Source organism: Amphibalanus amphitrite, unplaced genomic scaffold, assembly GCF_019059575.1.
Source record: "Amphibalanus amphitrite isolate SeventyFive unplaced genomic scaffold, NRLGWU_Aamphi_draft 000373F_arrow, whole genome shotgun sequence".
Lineage (NCBI taxonomy): Eukaryota > Metazoa > Arthropoda > Thecostraca > Balanomorpha > Balanidae > Amphibalanus > Amphibalanus amphitrite.
The window spans coordinates 497,089-522,954 of NW_024881867.1; the positions used below are offsets into that span (position 1 = coordinate 497,089).

Consider the following 25,866-nt stretch of genomic DNA (forward strand, 5'->3'; position numbering starts at 1 on the left):
CTCAAATTACTTTCAAATAATTAAATAATTTAACATATAATTTGCCTATCCCAACATGGCTACCGTGCGAGCACGTATCAAAACCTTGATAAAAATAACAAATCGAAAATCTGAGGAACGCGATTTGACCTTGGACGTGCCCCGTGCAAGTGCACTGGCCTTAGGCGTGCTGAAGAACTTGATTTGGTAGGTATAGTGTGCTTTGGTGTGGGTTATTGTAATTCTAATCTATTGCACGTTGCCTGATTTGCGACACAACTTAGTTGTAAGTAGTGTCAGTGTCGCAAGTTGACCATACCTTGGGGAGGAGGTCACAGGTCATTCGGGTCATTGTCTCGAAATTTACGTGGTACGTGTAAAATTGTTTAAACCTGAGATCCTGAAAATTTTATTGCAATCTGTTGCTGCTATTGCAAGTTATAGAGCTTGAACTCACAGGTCGTCTATGAGGCCTCCATCCATGCCAGCGAGAGTGTTGAAAATGGTGCATAATATATTATTTCATTCGGGTATTCAGGGATTGGAAGTAGCCTAACACCATTCCAGCAACTACTGACAAATCCAGAAAGGCGGCCTTGGATGTTGCAAGGGTCATCCCCCAAAAATTCTCCCGATTCCAAAAACGTGTCCCAGATGACACCCATGACCTCCAATGAGCTCTGTGATGACCCCAAGTTGACCTCTGTTACCTGATGTGTCCCAGATGACCTCAGTGACCTCCAATTGAGCTCTCTGATGACTCCAATCTGACCTCTGTGACCTTAGGTTCCCAGATGACCTCCAATTGAGCTCTCTAATAACCCCACGTTGACCTCTGTGACCTGACATCTCCCATATGACCTCTGTAACCTCTACGTGGCCTCTATGATGACCCCAAGTTGACCTCTGTGAGCTGATGTGTTTCAGATGACCCCCATGATCTCCAACAGAGCTCTGTGATGACCCCAAGTTGACCTCTGTTACCTGATGTGTCCCAGATGACCTCAGTGGCCTCCAATTGAGCTCTCTGATGACTCCAAGCTGATCTCTGTGACCTGACATGTCCCAGATGACCTCCAACTGAGCTCTCTGATAACCCCAAGTTGACCTCTGTAACCTGACATGTCCAACATGACCTCTGTAACCTCTAAGTGACCTCTCTCATGACCCCAAGCTGACCTGTGTGACCTGACGTGTCCCAGATGACCTCCGTGACCTCCAATTGAGCTCTGATGACTCCAAGCTGACGTTTGTGACCTGATATGTCCCAGATGACCTCCAATTGAGCTCACTGATGACCCCAAGTTGACCTCTGTGACTTGACTTGTCCGAGATGACCTCCGTAACCTCCAATTGAGCTCTCTGATGACCCCAAGTTGACCTATGTGACCTGACATGTCCCACATGACCTCTGTGACCTCTAAGTGACCTCTTTCATGACCCCAAGCTGACCTGTGTGACCTGACGTGTCCCAGATGACCTCCGGGACTTCTAATTGAGCTCTGATGACTCCAAGCTGACCTCTGTGACCTGATATGTCCCAGATGTCCTCCAATTGAGCTCACTGATGACCCCAAGATGACCTCTGTGACCTGACGTGTCCCATATGACCTCTGCGACCTCTAAGTGACCTCTCTGATGACCCCAAGCTGACCCCTGTGACCTGACGTGTCCAAGATGACTCCCATGATCTCCAACAGAGCTCTGTGATGATCCCAAGTTGACCTCTGTTACCTAACGTGCCCCAGATGACCTCCGTGACCTTTAATTGAGCTCTGATGACTCCAAGCTTACCTCTGTGACCTGACATGTCCCATATGACCTCTGTGACCTCAAGTGACCTTTCTGATGACTCCAAGCTGATCTCTGTGACCTGACATGTCCCAGATGACCTCCAGTTGAGCTCTCTGATAACCCCAAGTTGACCTCTGTGACCTGACATGTCCAACATGACCTCTGTGACCTCTAAGTGACCTCTCTTATGACCCCAAGCTGACCTGTGTGACCTGATGTGTCCCAGATGACCTCCGTGACCTCCAATTGAGCTCTGATGACTCCAAGCTGACGTCTGTGACCTGATATGTCCCAGATGACCTCTAATTGAGCTCACTGATGACCCCAAGTTGATCTCTGTGACTTGACTTGCCCGAGATGACCTCCGTAACCTCCAATTGAGCTCTCTGATGTCCCCAAGCTGACCTCTGTGACCTGACGTGTCCAAGATGACCCCCATGACCTTCAATCGAGCTCTGTGATGACCCAAGTTGACCTCTGTGACTTGACGTGTCCGAGATGACCTTCGTAACCTCCAATTGAGCTCTTTGATGATCCTAAGTTGACCCTTGTGACCTGACATGTCCAACATGACCTCTGTGACCTCTAAGTGACCTTTCTCATGACCCCAAGCTGACCTGTGTGACCTGACGTGTCCCAGATGACCTCCGTGACCTTTAATTGAGCTCTGATGACTCCAAGCTTACCTCTGTGACCTGATATGTCCCATATTACCTCTGTGACCTTAAGTGACCTCTCTGATGACTCCAAGCTGATCTCTGTGACCTGACATGTCCCAGTAAAAAAAAACATTTGAAACCATTAGGATTTACCAATTGGTTTCAAATGTGTCAAATGGTTTGAAATAGGTTCTAATGGTTTTCATGACCATTTCAAATGGTTTCCAATTGGTTTTTTCCCAATTGGTCTGAAATGGTGTTTTCCATTTGGTCCCAATTGGTTTTGAAATGGTTTCCTAATGGAAAATAAATCCCATTTGATTTCAAATGGTGTTTTCCATTTGATTCCAATTGGTTCCAAATGGAATAAAACCATTTCATCCCAAATGGTGTGTCCCATTTGGTCCCAATTGGTATCTAAATGGTTTCCATATGGAAGAAATTCCCATTTGATCTCTAATGGTTTTTCCCATTTGATCCCAATTGGTGCCCAATTGGTCTCCAAATGGAATAAAACCATTTCATCCCAAATGGTGTGTCCCATTTGGTCCCAATTGGTATCTAAATGGTTTCCATATGGAAGAAATTCCCATTTGATCTCTAATGGTTTTTCCCATTTGATCTCAATTGGTGTCCAATTGGTCTCCAAATGGAATAAAACCATTTCATCCCAAATGGTATGTCCTCAATTGGTATCGAAATGGTTTCCAATTGGTAATTTCCCAATTGGTCTGAAATGGTGTTTTCCATTTGGTCCCAATTGGTTTTGAAATGGTTTCCTAATGGAAAATAAATCCTATTTGATTTCAAATGGTGTTTTCCATTTGATTCCAATTGGTTCCAAATGGAATAAAACCATTTCATCCCAAATGGTGTGTCCCATTTGGTCCCAATTGGTATCTAAATGGTTTCCATATGGAAGACATTCCCATTTGATCTCTAATGGTTTTTCCCATTTGATCCCAATTGGTGTCCAATTGGTGTCCAAATGGAATAAAACCATTTCATCCCAAATGGTGTGTCCCATTTGGTCCCAATTGGTATCGAAATGGTTTCCAATTGGTAATTTCCCAATTGGTCTGAAATGGTGCTTTCCATTTGATCCCAAATGGTATGTTCCCAATTGGTATCGAGATGGTTTCCAATTGGTAACTTCCCAATTGGTCTGAAATGGTGCTTTCCATTTGATACCAATTGGTTCCAAATGGAATAAAACCATTTCATCCCAAATGGTGTGTCCCATTTGATCCCAATTGGTATCTAATGGTTTCCATATGAAAGAAAACTCCCATTTGATCTCAAATGGTTTTCCCATTTGATCCCAATTGGTGTCCAATTGGTCTCCAAATGGAAGAAAACCATTTCATCCCAAATGGTTTGTCCCATTTCATCCCAATTGGTGTCGAAATGGTTCCCAAATGGAAAAGCAAATCTGTTTTGAAATGGTGTCTCTCATTCTATTTCAACTGGTGTCGAAATGAAAAATGCATTTGAAAAACATTCAAGGGTCGTTTTAGGCAAGAAAACATACATATATGGCAATAACTTTTATTCCATGAGATGAATAAAAGCAAAGTCCGAACAGTAGTCGGAGCTGGAGTCAATGTTTGAGTCAGAGTCGGAGTTAGAGTCATAAATCCACCACTTTGCAGCCCTGTTTCCAGATGTGTGACAAGTATGCTTCAAAAGTGTTTCTACCTTGATGGTCTCTAATGGTTTCAAGTGTGTTTTGAGTATGGACTGGGTATCTATTAGTTCCCAATTGGTACCCTAATGGTTTCTAATGGTTTTTAAACATATACAAATAATAGACTTAGAGGTAATGGGAAGACCTTTGACTGGTTATACTTGATAAGCATCACTACAAGGTCTTGTTTTTTCATTAAATAAAAATGATTCGCAAAATCCACGCCGTTTCCGCTCATTTAAACAGCACTACTTTTTCTCTGTGTGCCTACGCTGGCGGCGCCCGACCGTTGGCGCCGGCCGGCCGCGCGGGCCGCGCCGGCGCCACAGTTCAAATCGGGCGTCGACGTCGGCCGGCCGGCCGGCGCGCCACCGGGTTTCGCGTTCGCTGGGCCTGGGACTGCCCGCGGTCGACCGGGACCCAGTCCTGCTGTAAAAGAGGAAGCTGAGCAGAATCACGCGGCTGGTGAGTGACTTTTCTTGTGCCTCTGTATGCCAAGGCCGTATAAGTTAGGTAAGATCGTCCGGGCTCGCTAATGTTACAAATCTTCAACACTACGGTGACGTCATCGGGGCATACACTCCCTGGCTCAATCCGGACCCTGATGAGGCGGCTGCAATCGCTGCTAATCGAAAAATTACTTCTGCAATAGCGCTTTTAAATGACTTTAAAAAGGGAGAATATGATAATAAAATAATTATGAGAATCCGTTGTCCTGACTTGGATCGTATGACCCCGCCACCTAGCGGACAACGGCGTAATTAGGGTTGAGTTGGTGATTGCCAGGTGGATCGTCAGTATGGATCGTCAGTAAGCTGTCAGCCGCAGACAGGAGAGAGGCCGGCAGGCGCTTAATACTATGTAAATGCCAGGTCATGTTCCGGAAAATACGACACGCTTCAGAACGGTCATTTATCTCGAAAAAGATGCGGTGCCCTGTGGTGTTATGGCCCACATGACTCAGGACTCCGGTCCCGAGTCAGCAGGGGCCTGATAAGGCCCCTGTGGTCACCGGCAGCTCCCAAGGCCCCTACGGACGCGATACGTTCTTCGAAAATCGCTAGACAAAGGACTCAGGGGCGCAGCCAAGGGGGGGGGGGGCACACTGGGATTTAGCCCCTCCCAAATCTAGCAGGCGCCCTCTGGAAAGACACCATCCAGGGCATTCTGTGCGCCGAAGGCGCCTTTTCAGTGTCCAGCACTCTAGTCGCTCTCGACGTCAAGCCATTGCGGCGTCATCATGCGGCACCGGCGCCCAGGTTTACAATTTTATATCTATTTGTGGGTGAAGATGCACCCACAATCCTGAAATGCCGGATATCCACTCCCAATCTCCTGACCATCTAGCGCCCTCGGCTCACCTTCAGGCTTCAGCGCCCTTCTGTCTGCTCGGCGCCCTTCTGATCTGTCGGCGCCCTTCTCGCCCTTTAGCGCTCTCCTGGCCTGTCGGCGCCCTCTTCACATTCGGCGCCCTCCGGGCAGACCAGTTGGCGCCCTCACGGACATTATCACACAGCATCCTCCTGATCTGTCTAGCCCTCCACACATGTCAGCGCCCTCCTGACCTGGCAGCGCCCTCCTTATCGTATTATAGCGCCCTCCTCACCGTACAGTGCCCTCCTGACCTGTCGCCATCCTCCTCACTGTATAGCGGCCTCCTAACTATACAAGGCCCTCCAGACCGGCGCCCTCTACGTTCAGCGCCCTCCTGACAAGTCGGTGTCCTTTTCACTGTAGGCGGCCCTCCTGATCTGTCGGCGCCCTCCTGACCGTACATCGCCTTCCTCACCTGTCCGCGCCCTCCTCTTTATACAGTGTCCTCCTCACCTGTCAGCGCCCTCTTCACTCGTATAGTGCTCTTCTCATTGTACTGCATCCTCCTCACCACACGGCGCCCTCCTGACCTGTCGGCGCTCTCCCCACCATACAGCGCCCTGCTGACTTGTCGGCGCCCTCTCCACGGACAGCGTCCTCCAGATCTGTCGCAGCCCTCATCACCGTACAGTGCACTCCTGACCTGTTAGCGCCCTCCTCGCCTGTCTGCGACATCTTCGCGTTCAGCGCCCTCCTGACCAGCCGGCGCCCTTTGCAAAGCATAGCGCCCTTATCACCATGCATCGCCCTCCTGACCAGTCAGCGTTCATCGTACAGCGCCCTCCTGACCTGTCGGCGCCTCCTCACAACACATCGCCCTTTTGACCGGTTAGCGTTCTCCTCATTATGCAGACAATGCAACACTTTACAATAAGGAAAGCGTTAAGGAGCCTATGCTTCAAGTGATTTTAGGCGCAAATTAGATATGAAGCAATTTCCAGAAAATTTAAGCATGACAACGCTTCCAGCGTTTCCGGAACGTTTCCGGAAAGGAACTTGTTTACAACCGTGACCCTTAAAATCGTATTCAAGGCCAAACTTGCGGGGAAGCGCAGCTGACAAGTGTACGCCCCGGTGACGTCACGGGTAATGTTAAACAGTCGGCCGCCCGGCACATAGGAAAGCTCGGGATGACAGCCCCCTGTCTGTATGCGATATTCGTTTTAGTCGACTGCAAATACTGAAAATAGTTATTTGAATAAATTTGGTTGCATTTGGCATCTTTGTAAGTAAGGAGTTTAAAGGGACCCTCCCACCTTAACATTAGTTTTGAGTTGAGATAGCCAAGTTTGCGGCCAGGCTCAGAAACCACCATTTATCCTGGTCGCAACCCCCGCAGCTTTATGGTGTTCAAGAAATTTCTTCCCTTTACTTGCAGGGTGGGACCAGCGTGGTCCCTATCTCTTAACCATTACGGGAATCTGATGACGTCATCAGGCTTTCGAACGTCCGTTAAATGTTTGACTAAAACGTTTTGTAGCACGCGGTGGTATATGCTGCGTTGCGCGCAACAAATGCCGCACTTTTAAATAAAGTCGCTAGGAACAGCGGAGATCCCAAAAAGTAAACAAAAGTAAAAGTCTAATATATTGAAAACCGGTGAATATTTTTCGGTGAAATTTGGTAGATATTCGTTTTCGCTCTTTCTGAACCGAGTGACATCACTTTCATGCCAATTCATAAACTTTTTTGAAGGTGGGAGGGTCCCTTTAACAGAAGCGAGAAAGAGGCTTAAAATTTGCGATCACAATTTATTTTGCCAGCAGAAAATTGTCAGTGCCATATTTGTTGTGGTCAGGCTGCCTAAATGACAATGCAAGTTGCATGAGCTTAAAGTTATTATATTGTGATATTTTACAAATGACCCTGTGTGGTAATTAATTAATTTGATCCCATCGCCCAATTAACCCGTGCTGTCCTGTACTGTTGCAGGCACGAACTTGCACCGGACAGACGCCGTCTACCGGCTCTACACGGGTCCAGATGGGCTGCATGCCTGCATTATAGCTACGTTCTGACTTCTGAAAATTCTGATCGCCACGGAAGATTAAGAAATCTATCTGTCAGAACAACAGACAGTATCACCGATCGGAATGATATTGTATCACATCGGTCATTGTGCCCATGTGGAATAGCGTACGTATGGCCCAGTGAATAACTACATTGTAATTCTGTTCTTGATTCTGATAGCAGTCGCCTCATCGATGTGGTGTTGACCATGCAACAGCAATGTCCATGTGTAGTTAATGTCTAATGTTGGTAGGTACGTACTGATGAAAATGTATATGCTTGCAGAGTAAAACAATAAAAATAATTCACGGTGCAGTTTGTTATTTTGTGCATGAAGTGCATGGACCTCAAAAGGATCTTCAAATGGTAATCCAGCTGCCCAGTAAAAAATACCATTAGAAATTACCAAATGGTTCCAAATGGGAAAAACCATTTGACTTATTGAACACTTTTCCAAATGGTTCCAAAGAGGTTCCATTTGAAATGTGTCCAATTGGCCACCAATTGGTACCAATTGGAACCATTTCATGACCATTTAAAATGTGTCCAATTGGTACCAATTGTTGCGAACTGCAACATGAGACGCCTTTTTCATTTTCACAATATATTGAAATAAAAACGAACATTCATACTTGTGCAATGAAAATATTTTTGACGTCTGACCTACAATCGATGGCAAAGGTCATTAGCCAAAAAATTAAGGTCGCGAGACAATTATAGAGACTTTTGAAAATTTAAAGGTCTGCTAGGACGGAGAAAAACTAATAAGACATCCATTGCTCTTTGCATAAAATAAGACGATGACATCTGCAGAAATAATATAGAGCGAATTGAAACGAATGAGTGAATGAAGGTGAGCATAAATAAGTGAATGAATGAATTGATGAACGAATCAGTGAATGAATCGGCAACATCCCGGCTTCTCTAAATTCGTTTAGACACTAGACACATAAATGACGATCCATTCACACAGTAATATCACTCGTTCTTCGGTCGGTCTCCATATCAGCGTTTCATCACGGGGATCAGATCCAGTACGATCAGCTTCCTGGCCGGGCGGTGAAGGATCCCGTGCTTCGTTTTCACTAGGGCAGAGCGGACGTGACCGTCCTCAGCGCGTACCACTTCCAGTACCTTTCCTCTCGGCCACAGACCACGTGGGCTCTGCGGGTCGACAATGATTACTACGTCTCCGGCTTCAATGTCTCGCTCACTTTTGTTCCACTTTGGCCGTTTTGCGAGCGTTGGCAAATACTCACGAACCCATCTCTTCCAGAAGTGCTCTGACAAAAGTTGAGCGTGTTTCCAGCGCTTCCGCAGGTCGATGTCGTCCTCGGCAGGTGTCCCATGGGGATAAGAAGGAGACGGCCGCCCGATCAAAAAATGGAACGGCGTCAGGGGTTCTTCATCATCTGGGTCTACCGGTACATGGAACAGCGGGGTGGAGTTCAAGATCTTCTCGACCTCGCATATCACCGTGCTGAGAACCTCAAACGTCGGCCGTCGCTCCTTCAATATGACACGGAGCGTTTCTTTGACCGTGCGAATGTTGCGCTCCCAAACTCCTCCGGCTTCAGGATCAGCTGGTACATTGAATCTCCAGGTGATGCCGTCCAAGCTGAGTTGCTTGGTAATCTTCTGATGATTGAGACGCGCGAACTGATCCTTTAGCTCCTTGTTCGCTGATTTGAAACTGCTTGCGTTATCTGTCCACAGCGTCTTCACGTTCCCTCTTCTTGCTTGAAACCGCGCTATAACCATCAGGGTAGCGTCGGTGTCCAGTCTCTCAGTGAGCTCTATGTGTACAGCCTTTGTCGCCATGCACCGGAACAGAGCTCCCCAGATCTTGCCTACGGCTCGTCCTTTCCTGATCTGCATCGGACCGAAAAAATCCAGTCCCGTCGCACGAAACGCTCCACCCAACATGGTGACTCTCGGCAGGGGCAGAGGTGCCATCTGCGGTGCTGCAGGCTTGGCCTTCCTGATCTTGCACAGCTGACACTGAGAGACGACCTTCCTGATCTCCCGTGCTGCCTGTGGCACCCAACACCGCTGTCGTAATTCAACGAGAACGGCGTCGTGAGCGCGGTGAGCCATCTTCTCATGGATGTGCTGTATTAACAGACGTGTGTACAGGTGAGCGCGTGGTAAGATGACTGGAAATCTAGCAGATGTACTCATTTCCGGAGATCGTCTTGTCCTTGAGTCTAGGCATATCAGCCCATCCATCAGTGTGACTGTCAGCGCTGACAGAGGGCTCTTGGGATCCAGGGGAATGCCGGCCTTCAGATCGCGCAGCTCGGCTGCGTAGACATCTTGCTGAGCCAATTTCATCAGCAGGGCTTCAGCTTCGACTTCCACGGACTGGCCATCTTCTGCTGTAGCTTTGATTCCATATTGCCTTTTTGCGCGATTTCTCCATCTCAGGATCACCGAGACGGTCCGAACTGCTGTACTCCACTTTGAGAATCTTGACAGATCTGGCATTGCAAGTCTGATGTCTGGAACTGGGGACTGAGCGGCATCAACCGTGAATACAAGCTTGGTCTCCGGATCATCTTGCAGAATATCTTGAGGTGATGAGTTCAGTTCCTCTGGCCACGTGTCACGTGTTTCATGCAGGAAATCGGGACCTGTCGCCCAAAACCCGTCTGGATGCAGGTCACGCAGCCGGTGACCCCTCGAGCCACCATCAGCTGGATTCAGCGCTGTCGGTACGTAGCGCCACTGCTTGGCCGACGACCTGTCGAGAATTTCGGCCGTCCTGTTGCTCACAAAGACATGGTATCGTCTATCTTGCGCTTTGATCCACGCCAAAACGTTTTTGGAGTCGGACCAATAGGTCACAGCCGTCCAGTCGAGGCGACTTTCCTTCCGGAGCGAGCAGACTAGTCTTGTCGCCAAGACGGCTGCCTGGAGCTCTAGGCGAGGGACGGACAGCGTCTTCAGCGGCGCGAGTCTGGACCGTGCTGCGACAAATGTAGTGAAGACTTGAGAGTTGGACGTCCACTTGTAGTACACGACCGCAGAAAATCCGTCTGTACTCGCGTCACAAAATGCGTGTACTTCTACGGCAGTGATTTCGGCATCTTGTCGAAAATAATGTCTGGGCATGTCTACGGAGCTGATGAGAGCTAGCTCACGGGTCCATTCTTCCCAAACTTTCCTGTCTTGTCCATCAGGCTCGTCTTCCCATCCTTGACGTTTTGCCCACATGTTTTGCAGCGCCTTTTTCACTGGCAGTAGCCACCCGGACAGGTAGCCCAACGGATCGAAGACGGACATCACGACTGACAGGATATTCCTCTTCGTGGGCGTCGGAGTCGTCAGTTGGGCACTGTATGTGATGACGTCAGAGCTGGGCTTCCAGACCGTGCCGAGGGTTCGTTGTGAGTCGGTCACACCCAGTGTTACATTTTCTTCGAGTGATGTCTCGTTCCCCGACCCGTCCTTCACCACTGTCGCAGAGTTTGAAGTCCAATCACTCAGTTCGAACCCTCCTTGAGCCAGGGTCGACGTCATGTCTTCAATGAATTTGATCGCCTCATTTTCCGTGTTGACGCTGTATATGATGTCGTCCACGTACGTACAGTTTTCAATAGCGTCCATCACGTGTGGAAGTTGGCTTCCGAATCGTTTGCCCGTCTCCCTGAAGCAGTATCCAGCGACAGCCGGTGAAGATTTTGCGCCAAAGATGACGACTTGTGACTCGTAAGTGTCCACTGGTCCCGTCCGGCGGCGTCCTCTCCATAGGAACCGCAGACAAGCTCGATCCTGGTCCCGCACGAGAATTTGCGAGAACATGGCCTTGACGTCGGAAGTCACGGCGATTGGCTTTTCACGCCATCTGCAGATGATTCCAGGAATGGAGTTGGAGAAGTCCGGTCCTCTCATGAGATAGTCGTTGAGACATCTGTCCTGACTCCTCGCGGCGGCGTCGAGAACCAGTCGTACCTTTTCCGGCTTCATCTTGTTAGTGACTGCTAACAAGGGAAGGTACCATGTGCGGTCAGTTTCTTTGGCTGCCTCTTCCGTGCTTAGTCTCCGGAAGTGTCCGTTTCTTATCATTTCGTCCATTTTTTCGTACACCAGTTTGGCTGATTTTCCATCTCCTGACTTTTCAGTTTTGTCCAGTTTTCTTTCCAGAGTCTTAGCTCTCCTCTCAGCCATCGTCCGGCTGGGAGGAAACACGGCCTGCGAATCTCGCAGCAGAATGGGCGCGACCCAGCGCTCTCCATTGTGGAACACTTCTTGTTGAAGAGTGGACTCTGCTCGGCGGTCTTCTGGACTGTCAGGTGTATCTTTGTCGTACACACAGCCAAACGACTCAGTAGTCCAGCTGGCTCGAAACGTCTCGTCCAATAGGGTGCAGTCATCTTCATGCCGCCGGATGAACTGCACTTGCTCGTCAGTAACAGTGACAGCGGCCAGGGCCCGCCCTGTCACTGTCCAGCCGAGGAGGGTCTTCTGCAGCAGAGGACCATTTTTCGTCGTTCGCCGCAGCTGTCTTGTGGCGATGAGCTCAGCGTTGTCCATCCCGATGATCATTCGAGGAGCCTCATCGAGATAAGGTATCGCCATAGTTTCGAGCAGGGGATACTTTTTAGCGAGGTCCGTCATAGTCACTGGGCTTCTGCTCAGTTCCAGCTTGTTGATGGCTACGGCATCCTTCAGCTCAAACTCGTTTCCTGTTTCGACGCTGCTGACGAGAAGGTCGAGTTTTCCAACTTCGTGCTCTGTGACGCCGGTCATCGTCCTAATTCTCATCTTGTCCGGCTTCGTGTCAAGCCCCAGTTCTTCTGCCAAATCACTCTCGATTAGTGTCAGGGAACTACCTTCGTCTAAGTAAGCTACGCACTGTCTTGTGACGCTCGGTCCGTGAACACGTACCACCACCGTCTTCATCAGCATAACTTTACGATCGGCGTTCACCGTGCCCACTACCGCTGTCGTCTGCGGCTTGGTGTGTAGCAGAGCGTGATGTTTTTCTTTGCAGCCGTCGACGCCACATGGCAATTGTCTATGACACTGTTGTGTGCGATGTGACGTACTCAAACACCTCACACAGACGCTGTTTGACTCGGTCCACTTCCATCTCCGGTCACCGGTCAGCTCTTGGAAAGCTTTGCAGCGCGAAATCCAATGGGGCTGCTTACAAAAGTAACACGAAACCTGCGCGCGACTCCGTGTTCCTTGCCCACTGGGACTGGTTGCGTCTGACGCGGCCACACGACCCACTTCAGCAGCGCTGTCCATCGCGTAACTCTGCCTTACTTTTCTGGGTAGTGGGCGTGGCTTCCGGGTAGGTTCTCGGCTGCCGGGCTCAGCGCGAACGGCGCTGAATTGCCGGTCTTGAGCGTGCTCCTCCAGAAAGTCACAGAAGGTGCGGCAGGTGACGTCACCGTGTTCGTCCGCATGCTGTCTTCCGTATGAGCCCCATGCATGCTGACTGTCCAGAGGCAGCTTCTCTACGAGCAGGCTGATCGTTCGAAAGTTGTTCATTTCGTTTTCGCTTCCCATCGATTCGAGGACTGCTATCGCGTTGTATACCTCTGTGCTGAAGCGAGCGAGTTCTTCAACATCCATGACACTCATTTTTGATCGTTCTAGGAGTTTTCTCGTTACAGCTTGAGTTACGCGCAGTTTGTTTCCGAATCTGGAATCTAAGACGTGTAGAATGCGCGTCAGAGAGGCTCCAGCCAGGAGGGCACCGTGCACGGCATTAAATGCCTCCCCTTTCAGCCTCTCTTTGAGGTGAGACACGATTTTGGCTTCGGAAAATAGGCCGCTTTCCAGTGCCTCGTTGACTTGCCGTTTGAACAGTGGGTAGTGTGCCACATCACCGTCAAAACACAGTACATCTAACTTAGGAGCCTCAGTAATCGTGATATTCACAGGCTTGTTGGCTTGTTGGCTTGCGTTTCCCAGGCGAGCGGGACGCTCAGCTCGGCTCGAATCAGCCACTGACGGACCGATGTCTTCACGATTTTCAAGTGTGGTAGATGGCAAAATGTTCGGCCTCTCCTCGTTTGTCTCCTCTTCCTCTTCGAGCACAGCCCTTTCTACATCATGTTGGGCTCTCAACAGCTCCAGCGCTCTTAAGTTTTCTTCGTGTTTTCTTTGTAGTGCTTGCTCCTGCTGTAGTTGTCTCAATCTTAACTCAGCAGATCTGCGTGATGAAGCTTTCGACGACATCGAGACTGATGAGCAAACACTCATGGCCCCGGCTTCATTGATGCTCTCCCGTTCGTCGTCTTCGAAACCATAACGAACTGGAGCGCGTCTCACTCTGTCTCCTCTTCTCGGAGTGGGAACCGGTGTACGACTCATGGTTGTTCAGCAACAAGTTTAAGCAATATTTAAAGTCATCGTTTACTTTAATTAATGCTATGCTGCGATTACAACGTGACGTGAGGAACGATAAGTCGATGTTACGTTACTCAGAATAATAGGAATTGTAACGATTCGAAGTGTAAATCTACATTTACGTTACCGTAACGACATTTAAAATATTTTCATGAAATGTTGCGAACTGCAACATGAGACGCCTTTTTCATTTTCACAATATATTGAAATAAAAACGAACATTCATACTTGTGCAATGAAAATATTTTTGACGTCTGACCTACAATCGATGGCAAAGGTCATTAGCCAAAAAATTAAGGTCGCGAGACAATTATAGAGACATTTGAAAATTTAAAGGTCTGCTAGGACGGAGAAAAACTAATAAGACATCCATTGCTCTTTGCATAAAATAAGACGATGACATCTGCAGAAATAATATAGAGCGAATTGAAACGAATGAGTGAATGAAGGTGAGCATAAATAAGTGAATGAATGAATTGATGAACGAATCAGTGAATGAATCGGCAACACCAATTGGTGACCAATTGGACATATTTCAAATGGTCATGAAATGGTTCCAATTGGTACCAATTGGTGGCCAATTGGACACATTTCAAATGGAACCTCTTTGGAACCATTTGGAAAAGTGTTCAATAAGTCAAATGGTTTTTCCCATTTGGAACCATTTGGTAATTTCTAATGGTATTTCTTACTGGGGTCCCAGATGACCTCCAATTGAGCTCACTGATGACCCCAAGTTGACCTCTGTGACCTGACGTGTCCCATATGACCTCTGCGACCTCTAAGTGACCTCTCTGATAACCCCAAGCTGACCCCTGTGACCTGACGTGTCCAAGATGACCCCCATGATCTCCAACAGAGCTCTGTGATGACCCCAAGCTGACCTCTGTTACCTGACGTGTCCCAGATGACCTCCGTGACCTTTAATTGAGCTCTGATGACTCCAAGCTTACCTCTGTGACCTGACATGTCCCATATGACCTCTGTGACCTTAAGTGACCTCTCTGATGACTCCAAGCTGATCTCTGTGACCTGACATGTCCCAGATGACCTCCAATTGAGCTCACTGATGACCCCAAGTTGACCTCTGTGACCTGAAGTGTCCCATATGACCTCTGCGACCTCTAAGTGACCTCTCTGATGACCTTAAGCTGACCTCTGTGACTTGACGTGTCCCAGATGACCTCCGTGACCTTCAATCGAGCTCTGTGATGATCCAAGTTGACCTCTGTGACTTGACGTGTCCCATATGATCTCTGTGACCTCAAGTGACCTCTCTGATGACTCCAAACTGAGCTCTGTGACCTGACATGTGCCAGAGGACCTCCAATTGAGCTCACTGATGACCCCAAGTTGACCTCTGTGACCTGACGTGTCCCATATGACCTCTGCGACCTCTAAGTGACCTCTCTGATGACCTTAAGCTGACCTGTGTGACCTGACGTGTCCCAGATGACCTCCGTGACCTCCAATTGAGCTCTGATGACTCCAGGCTGACCTCTGTGACTTGACATGTCCCAGATGACCTCCGTAACCTCCAATTGTTCCCTTTCGAACAGTCAGGACTCCCACGACCACGACCATGGCTCCAACTGGTGGTGGTGGACGACCCCCTCTTGCTGAAAACACGCCTTCTGTCTCCAGCCTGGCACCGGTAAGACATTTCAGTAACACTGAATCATGAATAGGTAGGTACTGAATAGCTTATACGTATGCCTCCTTGATGTACCACATAGCTGCATTTGATCCATGAATAATCAGCAGATGATTCAGGCTGTCATCTGTAGTTTTTTTTTTGGGTTAAGTGGTTATTTTGGTCTCAGACATACCCATCGTTCTATGCAACTACACTTATATTTTGAAAAATTGAAAAATTCCCATCGTTCTATGCAACTACACTTCTACTTTGAAAAATTGAAAAATTGAAAATTGTTGTTTTATAATAGTTATATCATCAAAAAAGTAAGAGTTGTTTGAGCCTTTACCTATTGACTGCTCGTTGTCATGTGTGGATATGATTGACCCCTTTGTGCCCTCACTTCAACACTGTAAATGTTTTGTCCCTTTCGAACAGCCAGGACTGAGCTCACCCTTTGCATTTTTACTACTTGAACCATGTTTTCTTTTCACCTGTAGGGCATTTTGGAGGCATCCAGAGAAGGGCATTCGCCAGCGAAAAATATCTTCTGGCTATCTTCTCTTTTACACCTGGAGGGGAAGCCAAAGAACCAAAAACAGCGTTTGGCAGCTGCAGCAAGGGCGAGTGCTCTCCGACGAAGTTTCATCAGAGGCGGGACTTTCCAAAGGTATGTTTTCAATGCCTATGCAGTTTATGTTTTCCGTTGCTTGTTTTATGTATTACCTAGGTACTTCAGTTTAAACGATTTTTTAACAGAAGTTTGTTTTAAAGCGAAGTTATGAAACGACGTTAATATTAATGTCGCTACAAACGTCCTTTTATGTTTTTTTTTAATGTCTTCCTTTTCCTGGTTCCTAGGCAAGTGATGAAGCTCTTCGCGCCTGAGCCTTCGTCCAACCTACCAGCCATATCCACCAATCCAACCACTCCGATCCCGAGGTTCTGTGTTCTGCCGACCGGACTGGTTGTGGCGGAACCAGGCATGGAACTAGACTTTGCGCCGGAGTTTTGTCAGAAGCTGCGCCCGGAGCCGTGCCCGGAGTCGCGCATGGAACCGAGACCGGAGCCGCGCCCGGAGCCGCGCATGGAGATGGAGCCGAATCCGGAGCCGTGTATGGAGCCGGAACCGAGACTGGGGACGCGTCCGGAGCCGCGCCCGGAGTCGCGCACTGAGCCGCCCGAGGAGCTACGCGTGGAGCTGGGACCGAATCCCGAGCCGTGTTCGGAGCCGGAACCGAGACTGGAGACGCGCCCGGAGCCGCGTCCGGAGCCGCGCCCGGAGTCGCGCACGGAGCCGCGCCCGGAGTCGCGCACGGAGCCGCGCCCGGAGTCGCGCACGGAGCCGCCCGAGGAGCTACGCATGGAGCTGGGACCGAATCCCGAGCCGTGTTCGGAGCCGGAACCGAGACTGGAGACGCGCCCGGAGCCGCGTCCGGAGCCGCGCCCGGAGTCGCGCACGGAGTCGCGCACGGAGCCGCGCCCGGAGTCGCGCACGGAGCCGCCCGAGGAGCTACGCATGGAGCTGGGACCGAATCCCGAGCCGTGTTTGGAGCCGGAACCGAGACTGGAGACGCGCCCGGAGCCGCGTCCGGAGCCGCGTCCGGAGCCGCGCCCGGAGTCGCGCACGGAGCCGCGCCCGGAGTCGCGCCCGGAGTCGCGCACGGAACCGCGCCCGGAGTCGCGCACGGAGCCGCCCGAGGAGCTACGCATGGAGCTGGGACCGAATCCCGAGTCGTGTTCGGAGCCGGAACCGAGACTGGAGACGCGCCAGGAGCTACGAGTACGCATGGAGCTGGGACTGAATCTGGAGCCGTGCTCGGAGCCGGAACTGAGACTGGAAATGCGCGCGAAGCCGCGCCAGGAGCTACGCATGGAACCGAGACCGGATCTGCACCCGGAGCCGCGCATGGAACCGAGATCGGAGCCGCGCCCGGAGCCGCGCATGGAGATGGGACCGAATCCGGAGCCGTGCTCGGAGCCGGAACCGAGACTGGAGACGCGCCCGGAGCCGCGCCCGGAGACACGTCCGGAGACGCGCCCGGAGCCGCCCGAGGAGCTACGCATGGAGCTGGGACCGAATCCCGAGCCATGTTCGGATCCGGAACCGAGACTGGAGACGCGCCCGGAGCCGCGTCCGGAGCCGGAGCCACGACTGAAGACGCTACAGGAGACGCCGATTGAGACGGAGACGTCGGCATTCGAATTTTCGCTCACAGAGGAAGAAGTGCCACAAGTCTTTTCCGGACACTCACTGAAGAAGGGATGGACGGCTATTTTTGCCGCAGCATTTATTCGGTCCACGCCTGGGCCGAAATGCGTGCTGGCAATTCGCAGACGGCACCTCAAGAAAGATGGGTCCCGGAAGACCAAAACGCCGTTCCTCACGACTTTCGCTACCTGTCGATTCCCCGGCTGCCATCGGTACCGTTTCGTGGTCCGCCACCCGCCGGCGCCGGGGAGCCAAACCACCATCCACTGCCAGGTGTTCGGGTCTGCCAGCGCGGCTCATCAGAAATATTTTGCACACCGCCACCTGAGCGGAGAGCGCCGCCATGCCACCGCCGCTCTCGTCGACCAACAGGGAGCCTATCTCATAAGGCAAAAGATGTTGCAGCAGACACCCGATGCGCACCTGCTCGACGGAAATGTGACACAAGCACCGCCGGCTGCAGTTCTGCGCCAAGCTGCCTACGAGCGCCGCGCGACCGAGCGCTATTCTGCCGACTGGTCAGAGGACGTGGCCTCGACAATGGACGTGTCTCGATCCGAGGACGGGACAAGCAAGATCCTGAAGGGCGGCGTCCAGCTAATCGGCAAAGTGCCGCTGGTGGTACACTTGTACCGAGAACACTTCCTAAGGAAGTACCACCGAGCACCGACACCGCTCCACCTGGACGCCACCGGCTCCGTGACCCGCCAGGTCGGCGAGAAACAACCATTCCTCTATGCCCTCATCGCCGAGAGCCCCGAGGCAGAGACCAGAAGTTACCCGCTGGCTCACCTCCTCGCGGAGAGCCATACTGTTCCCACAGTCGCACACTTCCTCTCCCAGCTGGCGCACGGCTACTGGCTGGTGACAAAAGCGACCCTGGAGCCTCCCCGCATCGTGACCGACTTCAGCTGGGCGCTGATACACGCCGTGGCGGAGGGACTAATGAAAACGACGACCCTGGCCTACCTCGAGACGTGTTGGAAAGCCGTCAGCAACTCGGACCCGCGACCGGCCTCTCTCATCAGCCTGTGTGGAGCCCACATCTCTCACAGCTTTTCCAGCACGCTTAAGGGCAAGGGAGTCGAGGGAGCCGCAAAAATGGGCTACATGTGGCTGTTCGCCAAGATGCAGCAGGCGTCGTCCCTCCCGGCCCTAGACCAGTGCTTCAGGAAGTTGTGCATCCTGGCGATGTCAACTGAGTGCGTGGACCACCTGGACCTGTCAGACTTGAACTCGGCGGCGGCGGCAGGGTCTGACGGTGATGCCGACGACGGTGAGATCGAGAAAGATCCCGTTCCCGAAGACGAGCACGCGAAAACTTACCGGGCACGGACGTCATTCGGGCGGCACTTTGAGGATGTCGCCAGACGTGCCCGAGAGGAGGACGTGAAGGCCTCGGTCAAACACGTCACAAACCCATACTTCTGTCCGGAGTTGGTGGAGTACCTGCTGCGAGCGGTCATGCCGCTAGCCCCACTGTGGAGCCAGATTCTTACAGACTGTGTGATCAGCAACGCAGCCGTAGAATCACACATGCGGGTCCTGAAAAAGCAGCTCCTGGTGGGACGAACACGTCTTCGGCCTGGCGATTTCGTGCGCCTCCTTATCAAGGACACCGCCTCCAAGATGAAGGACGACTTGGTGCCCACCCGGCCCGTCCCTAAGGGGAAAAAACGCAAAGTTCTCGACGCTCTGACGCACCCGGAGGCTCAGGAAGAAAACTGGGCGAAGCGAGACCACTCGAAGAGACCTACGTGGTACGCACGGGCAAGGCCGCCGCAAAGCTGTTTGCCGGCGAATCTGCAGCCGAAGAAAACGCCACCGCTACCTCGACAGTGGCCTACCGGACAAGCGCGGCCAGCCACAGACCAGCTGCAGCGAGCGCGGCCAGCCACCGACCAGCTGCAGCGAGCGCGGCCAGCTACAGAGCAGCTGCAGCGAGCGCGGCCAGCCACAGACCAGCTGCAGCGAGCGCGGCCAGCCACCGACCAGCTGCAGCGAGCGCGGCCAGCTACAGAGCAGCTGCAGCGAGCGCGGCCAGCTACAGAGCAGCTGCAGCGAGCGCGGCCAGCTACAGAGCAGCTGCAGCGAGCGCGGCCAGCCACCGACCAGCTGCAGCGAGCGCGGCCAGCTACAGAGCAGCTGCAGCGAGCGCGGCCAGCTACAGAGCAGCTGCAGCGAGCGCGGCCAGCCACAGACCAGCTGCAGCGAGCGCGGCCAGCTACAGAGCAGCTGCAGCGAGCGCCTCTACCAGGAAAGAAGACACCAGTCTCCAGGAAGTGGCTAACCGACGAGGATCTGGACCTGTTCAGCGAGTCGGTATCCTCTCCGCCGGTGCTGGCGCTGTCCGTGTTCTGGCGTCAGTGCATCGCGGCAGCATGTACACGCTGCATGGCGGTATTCTTCAGGCGGTTCGCCACACTGGACACCTGGCTGCTGCCGCTGAATGTCGGCAACCATTGGGTGTTGTTCGTGGTGAGCTGGCGCCACCAAGTAGTGGTGTTCTGTAACTCGATGGGCTGTTCGCCGGCTCAGAGCGACACCGAGGCGGTGCAGCTCCTCATGGAGGCGGCGGTGCCCCAGCTCAAGTGGGCCAGTTGGCGTCTCGTCGTCCCGGATACGCCGCAACAGGCTGACGGGTGGAGCTGCGGCTACCGAGTGTGCTGGCTGGTACACGCGACCGCGACCGGCAGCACTGCACCGTATTCCGCCGATTTTGAAGACAGCATCCTCATTCGGATACAGGTGTCAATTGATCATGACTTTAACTGAAGTAGTCCATATCGAGTCCCCACTCGATCGTGTTACTCAAATGCTCACCCATACACCCAATTCCGTACATCATAACGCACTTGTGTTGCATCAAAAGGCTTAACTAAAATTCTTGCTTTTAATCAGGGTATTTCCGTTTCCATGATCGGTTTATTGAATTCTGATTTTTATGCAGCTGTTGTTTTTTATTTTAATGGGCGTCGTTTGTATTAACAGAACAGTTAAAACCAAACAGACACGTTCCCATAATTTGATGCTGTTTGGCCTTAACCGTTAGTTCATTTGTGTGTGTGTGTGTGTGTGCGTGTGCGTGTGCGTGTGCGTGTGGGTGTGCGTGTGCGTGTGTGTGTGTGTGTGTGTTCTCTGAACTGTTTTATTTTTTTTGTTACAGAAGGCGACAAAACGGCCTGTAGCGCCGTTGCCTCTGTGCCGGTGCATGGAGATGGCCGAGCCTGCCTCTGGGCAGCCGGCAGTGCTGAGACCGCAGAGGGTGCCAACGCCGGCCAACCTATACCTGGCTGCTCTCCGCTAATACGGTATGACTGAATTTGAAATTTAATAATACAAGTAGTCATAGTACTTACGACTTACTGAATATGACCGGTGCATATCAAAATCATCTTCAATGGCGGACGCGCGCGTTGCCATGCTTTGATTTGTTTGAATGACTGGTTGAATATAACTTACGAAGGATTAATGACTTGACCTGGGAGTATTTCACGGATTTCACAACGTGAGACTATAAGAAGACTTAATGAAATTTGATATCACCATATTACGCTACACATTAGTTGAATAGTCTGCTTGTGGGTTGACTTCAACCTCACTGACGTCAATATCATCGAAATGGGCGAACGGGGGGTGGGGGAAGCCTGGTATGCCCACGATGATGCATCGTCATTTCTCTCACCTTTTTGTGCAGAAATTATTTGAGGGTTTGCACGAACAAGCTACGGATGACGAAAGTGATTGACGATATTGAATATTGTTGACAGTGACGGTCTTCTGCTGTGGACAGATGTCGCGGATTTTATGCCTGGCCGACTCGCCCAGCTACGGCGGCACGCTGTCTCTTTGCGGCCCGCTGCGGCGGCTGCTGCGCGCCGCGGACGATGCGCGCGCGGCTGCGGCGGCTGGCCGCCCGGTGGCTGCCGTTTGAACCCACGTGGTGCGCCGACTGGACAGGGGCTGGGACCGGCGGCTCACCGCTCTGCACATGGCCGAACTGTGCACTGCCACCGACCGAGGGCTTGGTAACATATTGTTTCTGGAATGTTCACGGGTTCCATTCCTGCTCAAAGACTTAATGAGTGCGCCGAAACTCGTCAGCATCTTGGGAACTACACCGGAGTGCACCTGCTGCGGCTGCTGCTCGGACCGCCGTGCACTCTGAACGTCCGTAACCTGGTGTGGCACGGCTTTCTGGTGCTGGGGCTCGCTACGCGCCCTCTGCGGGGACGCCGTGCTCTGCCAGCTCTGCGACCTGCTCGTGTGGCCGGCCGGGCCGCGGCGGCGCAACCGGCTGGCGCACGGCGAGGTGGAGCCGGCGCGACTGCCGGCGCCGCTGGCGCACCAGCTGCTCTGGCTCACTGGTCAGCTGCTGGTCACCACCGCTGACTGGGCGGAGCGGCAGCCGGCGCCGGCCGGCGGCACAGCGCAGCACTCTGGGGACGGGGCCGAGCAGCACTAGACTAGCAGCGACTCGTGGATAACTGGTCCGACCTGGAGCCAGCCGGCCATCAGAGAGCTGGAGGCAGCTGATGATTGTGAAATGAGTGAGTTGGACAGCTGTGCCACGCTGTCAGACTCCCGTCGACTGCGACGAGTGTGGGACTCGCACGGGTTGTGTCAGTGACCAAAGTGCTCTTTTTATGTGTGGTGACCGGTCAGACTATTTGACACAGACTAGCCAGAGTGTGTCACGAACTTCTGACAGTGAATGCCAGTCAGTGCTTAGATGTGGGGACGCGTCCATCGAATCGAGCGACGCTAATGCACCGTGTGACAGTGTGCGTTTTCCGGGCGAGTTCGTTGCGCTGTGTGCCGGTCGTGCGCGGGACTGGTACCACCCGTCGTTCCACCAGTTCTCAGCGCTGCGGCGCGCCGTGCGCGATCTCGGTGCCGCCGCCGAGGAGACTGTGCGCCGCGAGCTGCCGCCCGAGGACCTGCCGGCGCTGACCCGGCTGGAGCCGCTGGCTGACGGCGCGCTGTCGCTGCGTCCGCCGACCCTGCGCCGGCCGCGCCGGGAGGCCGAGCTGCTGACCCAGCTGCAGCAGCTGGTGGCGGCCCTGGACGGCGCCTGCCCCCTGGTAGCGGGTGGCAGCTGCGGGCGCCACGTGACGCCGTCTGCGCTCTCGGCAGCGCGCCACCTGGGGCCGCATGCAGACCGCGTTGCCAGAGCTGCGTCGTCTGACGGCGGGTCTGCTGCGACTGGTGACGCACCAACTGGACGGTCTGGCCACCGCCGCGAGTCCGGATTGAGACGGACACGGAGACAGTTCCGAACGGAGCCTCCCTCACCAGGTGGGTCCTGCGGCGCCAATACTCGTCCGCAGGTGGGGCGAGATGGATAGGTATCTGAGCACTTGGGAGGGCAGTTGTCGGGTGATGACCCACGAGGTCACGCAAAGTAAGGGGAAGTAACATAACATGAGTGTGGAAGTGAAACCGCTTGATTGCGATGACCTTATGTGACCTCACCTAACTTTCGTGTGACCTCCCCGACCGTAGGGCAATGCGTGATCTTGTTTTGTTTGTTTTGTTTGCTCGGTTTTATTGAATGTTTTCACATGTGTAGACATCATACACTACAGTCTGGGATCGGTGCAAAAGCTTTTCAGCTTATTTCATGGCACATCTCCCTCACACATACTAGCTCATCCACACGTCATTCACGACAAGAAAAAAAAACTTGTTTGACTTTGTGGGGCGTCGCCAGACTTATTATAAGCTCATCTGACCTCTACTGATTCCTTGTGATCTCATATGACCTCTAGAGACTTCGCATGACCACGTGAGCTTTCCTCAACCTCCTGTTATCTCGCTGAGCTTTGAGTGGCTTCTCCCACCCTCGCCTGACTTCCTGTGACCTCGTAGGACCTCGTCGCCTTCGTGTGACTACTTGTGACATTCGTTTGTTTTCCTGTGACCTATACCGAATTTTGTGACCTCGCCTAGCTGTAACCTCGCTCCTGTCAGCTTGTCAGCTCCCGTAAGCTCCTTGCAGCTCCCGTAAGCTTCTTTCAGCTCCCGTAAGCTCCTGTTTTGCTCCTGTCAACTTCCGTGGACCTCTTGCAGCTCCCGTAACGTCCTTTTAGCTCCTGGCAGCTCATGACAGCTCATGACAGCTGCCGTAGGCTCCTGGCAGCTCCTGTCAGCTCCCGTAAGTTGTATATCTGATCCCACCCTGACCATATTCCTGCCCTCACTTTCTTTGACCGTCCATTGTTCGTCGGTCGCCAGGAGAGCTTGACGCTGCTGCGAGCACTACAGGGCTACTGGCGGTACGTCACGTGCTGCTGGTTTTCTAGAGACGAATGTTTGCTGATATTAGGCTGTTAAGACTGAGCCGTGATGCTGTGGCCGGTGGGAGTGCCGGCGCCGTGGACCCGACGCCCAGCGCTTCGCTTCGCGCTGCTACCACACAGGTAGGATTCGGCACACCGACTCCCGATGGCTACGTGGACAGTGAAAATATTGCAATGTTATGGTACAGGTAGAGTGACCGATCCGTTCTTTGTCAGGTCTCTGAATGGAGCTGCGTTCAGGTGGGCGGCTGGCTGCGCTGTCTCGGTCTGGCCCAGTACGCCGACGCGTTCGTCGCCCGCTCTGTGGATGGCGCCCGGCTTCTGGGGCTCACCGAACAGGCTATGGAAGACGAGCCCGACGTCGGTGAGAGATTCACATTGCTAGCTGAGAAGGTGGATGTGACTCGAATTATTCAGTTCATAACCTGATTTACTTAGCGTAATCTATTTATATGAATCGTATTGCCACCATTAACCTGACTCCTGACTCGTGATTGTGGTTGCCTCAGTTGTAGGCCTAAGTGCACCGCATTTTGACAGGTCTCGACGTGGCGACCTCGGAGCCAGCGTGTTGGGTATCGGCTTCCCGCCACTCACCGGCGGACCTTTCCGCTTCGTGGACCGCATCGGTCCCGCACAGCTAGTCAAGGACATGGAGCGCTTCGCCGTCGTCAGTGGCGTCGGCTTCGAGCCGTGCCTGACCGTGCACTACCAGGCCGCTAGCGGCACCAAGTTCTGTTCGGCCGGTCCTCGTGTAATGCCCACATGTGATGACCGAGAGTATACGCATGTGAAGCCGCTCCGCGCGTGTGCCAGCGCTGGGCGTGTTCAGTTTCAAAGTTAATATATAACCCTGGTGATCAAGCTACAGTTTTTGACGAGAAATAGAGTGAGACCATCTTGAAAGCGATCAGACGGTAGCGCCGCCGTTCTTTGGCACGCCTTAGCATGCATCTGTGCTACACTAAAAGTTTAGGCTCGTGTCTTTCAAGGTCAGCAGGGTGAGGGCACCAGGTAAGTGGCCTCGTCTCAGGTGGAGTTCTAATACTCGTTCTAATACTACCAACACGTATCTAGTCAAGGAGCTGAGTTGGAATCGAGGGGATGGGGGGCTGTTCAGCCCCTTCACTGGGGGGTTCACGGTTCAGCCCCTCCCCCATCAGGCGCGAAAATCTAGGAGCCCCAGCGTGGAGTGAGATAGCCTTTTCGACGGCATGTGATCGGGCATTGCATCGAATGACACTGGGCGATTGAAAGATGTTTCAACTCGCTTGTCAAGGCAAACATTTATTCACAACGAAAACAGACATAGGCACATGTGGATTGCTAATGGATAATGGATAATGGCAACGGGTAACACCCAGGTCGTGTGCCGTCTGCTGGAGAGCCAGCGGCTGGTGCGTCCCGAGCGGGGTCGCCACAGACGCCGTTCGTCACCCAGACAGCCGGAGACCGGCGGACCGGTCGGGACGCCCAACGACAGACACACCGACCCCTCATGGCTATGTAGCGGGCTACCAGTGAAAGGTCACGGAAAGGTCAGCTCATAATGTACACGGCGTGACATACAGTGGTGATGCCATCCCGCGGTGGCCGGACAGTGAAAAATTGGACAATGACATTTCGCCGTCAAGACGAGCTCTACTGTCTACAAGACACAAGTAGTCTACATACTGTCTGCTACCGAAACTACTGTCGAGCTAACAGTAAGAAATTACACAGGTCTAGATGCTATTTCAGCGATGAACTTCGGTAGTGCATGGCTGTGCAATTTCAATCACAAGATATTCTTGTTCATACATATCGTATTATCGGCATGGTACTCGCTCGTTATCACGCTTGCGTGG

The 25,866-nt window shown here is 52.4% G+C and overlaps 1 protein-coding gene and 2 long non-coding RNA genes across 4 annotated transcripts in view; 2 read left to right on the forward strand and 1 right to left on the reverse strand.

Moving 5' to 3' along the window:
• LOC122389810 (pre-mRNA-splicing regulator female-lethal(2)D-like) overlaps positions 1 to 25,866 on the reverse strand; it is a 42,301-nt gene that overhangs the window by 10,886 nt on the left and 5,549 nt on the right. The gene's annotated exons all lie outside the window — the stretch shown is intronic.
• LOC122389813 lies at positions 115 to 24,883 on the forward strand. Of its 2 annotated transcripts, XR_006258029.1 has the most exons (8): positions 115 to 186; positions 15,429 to 15,523; positions 16,006 to 16,175; positions 20,884 to 21,028; positions 21,511 to 23,015; positions 23,955 to 24,139; positions 24,236 to 24,383; positions 24,560 to 24,883. It is a non-coding gene; the product is annotated as an uncharacterized LOC122389813 (long non-coding RNA). The 2 variants fall into 2 exon arrangements; XR_006258028.1 differs by lacking the exon at positions 23,955 to 24,139 and having other exon boundaries at positions 122 to 186.
• Positions 4,290 to 7,818, forward strand: LOC122389812. The gene is made up of 2 exons (XR_006258027.1): positions 4,290 to 4,584; positions 7,426 to 7,818. It is a non-coding gene; the product is annotated as an uncharacterized LOC122389812 (long non-coding RNA).